Source organism: Rhamphochromis longiceps, linkage group LG2 (assembly GCF_057381845.1).
Source record: "Rhamphochromis longiceps isolate RC_006_pf linkage group LG2, R_longiceps_female_GT1.1, whole genome shotgun sequence".
Classification (NCBI taxonomy): Eukaryota; Metazoa; Chordata; class Actinopteri; order Cichliformes; family Cichlidae; genus Rhamphochromis; species Rhamphochromis longiceps.
Genome location: NC_140558.1, coordinates 23,156,664 through 23,164,214, shown reverse-complemented (window position 1 = coordinate 23,164,214; position 7,551 = coordinate 23,156,664). Strand labels below are relative to the sequence as shown.

General features: G+C 40.8%; 1 long non-coding RNA gene across 2 annotated transcripts; it reads right to left on the bottom strand.

Moving 5' to 3' along the window:
* Window positions 1–370: 370 nt before the first annotated feature.
* On the bottom strand, window positions 371–5,144 carry LOC146677191 (uncharacterized). 2 transcript variants are annotated; one of them, XR_014913360.1, is made up of 3 exons: window positions 4,740–5,144; window positions 1,239–2,380; window positions 371–1,075 (listed from the first exon to the last, which is right to left on the bottom strand). It is a non-coding gene; the product is annotated as an uncharacterized LOC146677191 (long non-coding RNA). The 2 variants fall into 2 exon arrangements; XR_014913359.1 differs by lacking the exon at window positions 4,740–5,144 and having other exon boundaries at window positions 402–1,075; window positions 1,239–1,411; window positions 1,527–2,678.
* Window positions 5,145–7,551: the final 2,407 nt, after the last annotated feature.

The following is a 7,551-nucleotide window of genomic DNA, read 5'->3' as shown; positions in this document are numbered from 1 at the left end:
TTTAAAATACAAAATATGAGTAACTGTATTGTTGCGGGTCAGTATTGTTTGGGTTTTGTTTGACAGCTATGCTCTGTTGTTCCAGGCGGCAGCGTTACGGTTGCCATGGTTACATGGTGACGCACTCTCTCTTTGCGACTGTGTGTTTCCAGGGTGAGAGAGCGCCTTTTTGTTGTTGTTGTGCTAAGCTAAAAGGGAGAGTGTTACAGACTTAGCTCTAAAGAATGTAGCCTCATGGGCAGTGTAGTCCTTGCTGCAGGGAGAATGGACTGCCATACCCGTTATGTGTCTGTGAGTGCGAGGAGGGAGAAAAAGGAGAGTGGAAAAGTACAAGCTGTCATTGAGCAGAAACGGGAGCTGGAAGCATGTAAATATAATAATAACCACTGCAGCCAAGAAGAGAGCCTGACGAGCCCAGTTGTAAGTAAGCCATTAAGACTCGACTGTACACCGTGTTTGTATTTTCCTCCGAAACAATAAGTTCTGTTGGAGCAGCCTTTCAATGCCTCTCTCTGTCTCTTGCTAGCAAAGTTGACCCAGACAACAAAGTAAAGCTATGGTGTTGATTTTCCACCTCTTTCGCACAGTTGCTTTTTATTAAAACAACAGTTAAATCATGACTGGAAATCTACCTTTCTTTATAGGTATTTTAACCAATACTAAACTACTGCATGTTTCCATCAATACTTCAACCACCTAAACACATAATTGTACTTATTCCTTAAATTGGACACCCTTTATAAAAAAAACCCAAATGTCTCACAATGTATCATGTCAATATTAATATCCTAAAATAAGAAAGCATTGCATGTGATGTAACAGAGAAAAAAAATAAACAAAAAAAGGTCAATAGGCATGTTTCGTTTGCTAAATACTTTATTAAAAGACAGTTTCCTATTTACGTTTATATGATTCACAGAAGTTTGTAATTTTTTGCATGATGTGCGTCCTGCACCAGCCAAACGATCTGGGGCGTATCGGAGCCATTTCTGCACTGCTTGTGCAAAGACAAACTCGGACATAGAGTTTGCCCCTAACTGCTGCGTCAGGCTCCAATCAAGGCAAAGCGTCTCACCTATAGACACATTTTAAGAGATGGAATTAGCGTGTCTCATGTCTTAAATGTGTATGCAAGTGCTTGTGTGTTTAATCAACAGGCCGTTGTTATGTATTTAAATCACATCTGACAGCTATTACACTTTATAGTTACAAAGTGTACATAACCTTTATATACTTACCATTGCCTTATTTGCCTCTTGTGATTGAAGAGCTGGCTCTGCATTGTTTAGCTCCTCAATGTTGTGCAAGGGCAAATCCAGAGGCAGTACCCCAGCATCTACCGATTCATTGCAGCCGGTATTGCGGATGGCTCTGACCTCCTCACAGAGTTCGTTAACAGCTCTCGTCAGGTCTGACAGAAAAAGATAATTTTTTTTAAAGTATTTAAGAATACAGACAACTTGTCAAAAGTTTCCTTGTGTCTCACACACAGATATGTACAAAGACACTAGACAGTATTTTATTACCTGGTATTTTCACTCGAGGGGCCTGGGGAAACCATTTTTTTGTGGGCTGCTCATCCTCTGAGTCACTATATGTGTACAGGGGATTTGGTCTAAAGAAAAAAAGTTGAAAAGGGTCATAAGTAATTACAAATGTGCTTTTGGAATATTTTTTCCTAAAGTTACAGTTTGATTTATAACAACACACACAGGAAACGGAGATGTGCAAGAAGGTACAGTATACAAGGAATTTTTGAAGTGCACAAGTGTATACGGCTTTGCATTTATAAAAAGTTTACAAGCTTCCACTTTTTGGACTATATTATGTGGTGATATTGCAGTATGCAAGCACCACAGATATGTATAAAAGACAAGATCATAAATTCTTAGCAATCAAAGATATGTTTGTGAAATAAAAAAAGTTTTACTTGTGCTTTCTTTCATGACTGGTCTGAGTTTCAGCTTCGGACTGAAGGTCAGACATATCACAGTGTTCACTTAGATATTTCTGAAGACTGCGTTCTGCTTCGTGAAATGTGTCTGGAAGTACAAACACAATGTATGGCCAGACATAAATTAGGACACGAAAAACTTGTTATTGTTACATTTATACAATACCAATCCAGATGATACCCACCATGGCCTATTAGAAGTCAGACTGGTGCATAGGTGAGCCATGTTGCACCAGGATGAACTCTCCTCTTTACTGCGTCGTGGATCCTGAATGTGTCTCACGGAGGATATGGAGGCCATGACAATTTCTCCCCATTTATCCATGATCTAGGGACTATTTCTGTACCACCAGTGCTGAACTGCACAATGCACCAGTCTTTCATTTTTATCTTTTTTTTAAAATTTGGAGTCCTTTTTTGCCCTGTCTAGGATAAACAGGAAACAGATAATTACAATATATTTCATAGTCACTACAAAACTTGATCTATTGATTGAACTAAATAATAAATAATAGCTTAAAATGTATATAGGCAACAATTACAAGCAAACCCGTATATGTAAGCATTTAAACACTGAAGATAATAAAATTAACAGTATTTTGTCTAAGTCTGCCATTGTAGGAATTCATGGCACCATGGTTTGGAGTCTTCTCTCACCCTCGTTCTCTGCGGCCTGCTGGAGCGGGGGGGCTAGGAGGAGTTGGCCGTCCAACTGCGGTCTGGAGTGTGGGGCCTCCCTGCTGCTGTGGAGTTGGGGCGGTCTGCCTCTCCCCACCGCAGGGAAAAGGGTAACACCACCTGGGTCTGGGTGCAGTTCCCCCCTCCAGGGGCAAGGGTACCTAGACCCGGTTCGTAGAGTATGCTTGGGGAGTGTGATCGTGTGTACAGCGTCTCTTTATGTCTGTCTCCACGTTGGTTGAGTGTGGAGTAAGTGCATATGAGAGCATGAGGGTGGGGATGGATGTTTGTGTCTGTGTGTGCCTGTATGTCTGTGTCTATATGTCAGGTTGGGTATCAGACGCCACCTTTCTGGGGACATCTCAGGCCCTCCAAGGTTTGGAGGCCTATCTCCACCCACCACTTCCCCTGCCAGTGGCGGACTCCCTCAGGTGTCGGTGCGTTGGTGGTTCTTTGTGTCTGGGGGTGGGCGTCCGGGTACACACCGGCTCACTCCTTGACGGCCGCTTATCGGGGCCTGGAGCCTGGGGCTCGCTCGGGCCACTTCGGAGGTGGGGTGCCCCCGGCCTCTCGGACTTGGGCTCGGTCACTCAGGCACAGCTGGCTGCCGGCGGAGCTCACGGGCGCGTCACTGCAACTCCCCCTGGCTTCTGCTCCGCGGCTGCTGAGTGAGCCCTCATCTGGGACTCTCCTCAGCTCTTACTGGGACAGTGGCGCGGCTGCCCCTCTGTTGGTCTTCCTTGGTCTCTTGTGTTCTGGGGACCTCTGGATGTCTGGAGTTTTGATCTCCTCCATACCTGCTTCATACCCTGGAGGACGGGGCTGTGGCTCCCCACACTCCCTAGCAGATCGTTACATGGAGAAACCTTTGGAATGCAAGCATGCTGATCCACACAGGTATGCACACAGGTGTACACACGGGTATTCACAGACGCGGACTACAGCTTTCTTGGCTGCTGCCTCAAAGCACATTGTACGCTGTCTATCTTGCGTGCTGCACAATATCGTTTATTATTTAGTATCTACTGATATCTACTGCTAGCTAGTTTATTGTGATGGTGCCGTTTTTTTTATTATGTTGCTCTTTGTTGTTTGCTTTCTCTTCTGTTTTTTTTCTCCATACAGGTGACCCAGGTGTCTTGTTTTTTTTGTTTGTTTTTCTTTCTTTCTTCTCCCCCTTTTCACTGTCTCTTCTCCCCTTTGGTTTTCTTTCTCTCCCTCTCTTTCTTTCATTCTCTCTCCCTGTCCTATCCCCCAGTCATGTCTGTCCCGTTTGTAGCAACTGAAAATAAAATAAATTCATAATTATAATAAAGGTCAATCAAATGGACCAATATGGCAAGGCCATGATGATCCACTTGGTAAAATAAATCCGCTTGGCATCTTTCTTGGCCTTAAGACAACAATTCTGATGGCTAAAGATCCAAACGGGACACAAAAAAAAAAAAAAAAAAAAAAAAAAAAGGAATTCATGGCACCGAGACAAAAACTTGGCGCACAGTGTGGCGTAAAAATAGGCGCACACCTTTGACGCTGCATTTTCTCCGTCTTCCTCGTCCACACGTAAATGCTAAACGCAGTTTACGTGTGGACAAAAGGTGCAAACGCAAGTTAGGTGAGCGTGCAGCGTAAAGTTAGGTGAGCGTGCAGCGTAAAGTTTGAATTGAGTGCGAATCGAAGCGGGTGCTCTCCAATCATTAAAAGTAACAAAGTCATTGAACACATTTATACAGTTACCTTTACGTTTATCAATCATATATCACAGATTTACAATTTTTTGTAGTACTATGCTAAAAAGCAACTACAGAGCGAAAGTCTGGGTCAAGCGCCGAGGCGACGGCAAGAACAAAGGAACCCTCGAAGCGTTAAAGCTAGCTTTGTAAGGGTATATAACGGAAAAGTATGAAACGAAAATGTTTTCTTTGTTGATAGACTTTGTTTGCAGTGGAATTTATTAGTTGCCGGATTGTAAGATGAAAGTAGACACAATTTCGGGCTCCCACATTTTATCCGAAACTTTACATTAACAAGTTTTTTTTTTTTTTTTTACTGTTATTCAAATGCAACCGTGGAAATAACGAATAGAACAAAAGTCATTCATTCTTACCTTATACTAATCGTGGTGCAGGCCAGTGCAGTGCATGAACTGATGCCTTCTCCGGTCAATTCCGCTGAGAGTAAATCTAATGTCCCGCTCTACTGTACAAGACAATGGTTACCTGGAGGGATGTACCAATGTGATAGGGGTGCTGCGGAATAGTCCAAGTGGTAGCAGCTTTAATTTCCCGCTCAACCATAAATCGATGGTTTTTCAACGTGATTGTTGTCACCTTGTCAACTATAAATAGATCAACAATCAACGATGACAGAACAACAGTGAATCAATGTTATTTCAATGTCAGTGTCAGGTTTCATCAGTATTTCAATGTTGTTTCAACATTGGTTTTGTGTTGACATTTCAATCCTGACGATTCTGATGGTTCAGATGGAAAATCAACATCTGTTCAATGTCTCCTTGCTATCTGGGAAGCTAGTTTTTGGCTACGACGTATTAGCCAGAGGTCCCTTTACTACGGTTCGGAGCCGCAGATCTTCAGTAATAGTAATAAATCACATTCATGTAGTTGTAAACAGCATGATAATATATTAATATATTTTCTGTGTGTGAACTGCTGTCATCTTGGCTGAGAAACAGAACAACCACTTCTCTGGAGTAGCGAGTTTTCCTTAAGATCAACAAAAAACTGTTACTTCACTGATGTACCCTATATCCTTTTTGACCGACCTGGACATCCACACTTGCAGTTCAGTTCAGTGCCTTTTTTTTCATGTTTTACTGATGGATAACTAAACACTTAAAAACTACTCATGATGGCTTGGCTTTTGTGTTGTGTTGTGTATTGCCAGTCAGTTGCAGTGTTTTATCACAACACAACACAACAGTTGCAGCTTTCACTGACAGCACAAGTGGTCCTTGAACCTTTGTACTGTTTTCATTAATTAATTTTGCAGTTAACTTGTGAACATGTTGGATGATCTGTCTGCTGTCACTGGTTGGTGCTGAGGTCTGAATCTGATGACAGCTCCTGTAATCATAATGAGAACAGAATCATCACAAACTGAAATATAAAGTTTATTTCTCGAAATTGAAATAAAAGCAATCCTTCTCTGTCCTCACACACTGGGGATCTGAAGTTCTATTGTTACATTTTTTCGGTTCTACAGTTTTGCAGACAACAAAAATGAATGCTTCAATTATTTCTTTCAAAGGATGTAAGTTGTATTGAGTACTGTACATTTAACCATGAACAATACTAAGAATTATCCAGACTGTTTCTTAACCTGAATATTTAGTATATTTGCAGAATGGCAGATAGAGACAAAATACTGTTACTGTTAATCTGACTATCTTCAGGTTTTACATGCTTACATATACACACGCAGTTACTGTCCCTCCATTTAGAAAGGCAGGGGCGTCAAGGTGTAATTATTTTACATGTCTTTGTTTTTTTTTCCTGTGTAATAATATTCAACATTGCTATCAATACATTTTTCAAAAAATGCCTCTCTGTGCAAAATGGGTTCAAAAACATAAACAACTGTGGGATGCTGTTTGTGATTTGAACCGGGGGAACAAATTGCGGCAGGATCAGCCTGATATTATTTTTATCCCACTCTAACTTTACTGTATAAAGAGCTAACATCTCCAACATGTCAGGAGTAGTTAGTCATTACAACAAGTGTGTGTGAACTAAAAATCAAGAATGTGGGATGCTGTTTGACCTACCTTGGACCTTGTTTGTTGCTCTGGACTTACTCCTTCCAACTGCAAAGCTAATAAACTGCTAATTTCTGATGACTTGCTTCTTTCTTTCAATTGCAAAATTACCTTTTCTATAACCAAGAGCCCTCGTACAATTATTTTTCGGAATATTAAGAAAATCAATCCTGAGAACGTTTCTTTTGCTTTCTCTAGTCATTTGCATTTTCATAACCTGCTCAGCCAAGAGCACTTGGATTCCTATTATAACTCTAGTCTCAACAGTATTCTAAACTCTGTTGCCCCACTCAAAACTGAATCTGTATCATTCTCTCAGTCAGCACCCGGGTTTATAGCTGAACTAAGGCTTCTGAAAGCAAAAAGTCAAAGGCTTGAATGTCTCTATAAGAAAACTTACTATTCATAAGGAAATGTGTAATAATTCTGTTTTGTATTATAAGGAGTGTATTAATCAAACAAAATCTGCTTATTACTCCACCATTATCTGTTGAAATGAAGATTCAACCAAGATACTATTTTCCCTGTTCAACTAGTCTTTCACGTTACCAGATTTTTTACCTGCTCACCTTTACTCATCTTCCTTCTGTTTTTCTCCAATGTTATATTTCATTGAGAAATTTCACAAAATACACCAAGACCTGGTTTCTGATGTTCCATGTAGCTCTTCCTTTGCAATTCCACTCCCATCACACTGTTCTTCTGCTTTCCAACTTCCCTTTGTTGCTGATATTTCAAATCTCATCTGTAAGTTAAAAACTTTTACTTGTCAGCTAGATCCCATCCCTAGAGTTTTGGTCAAGGCCTGTCTACCCTCTTTGCTTCCTCTCATATCTGCTATCGTCTACTCTTCGCTTACCACTGGGAACTGTTCCTGCTCCCTTAAAAGTTGCTGTCATCATGTAAATATTGAAAACAAAATTCACACAGGCAGTTCTTCTAAGCTGTTAAGTGCTCTGTCTATCATTCATACACATTCAGACCCCGATGGATGAATTGTAGAGTTAGTATCTTAGTAACATGGGGTAGTAGTAGTATTATTATAACTGTATCTCAGTTCCAAGAAAGCAATTTCTAATATTACAAACATTATCTTAATTCCAAGCACACAATCCCAAATACCAAGAACTGTATGTGAGTT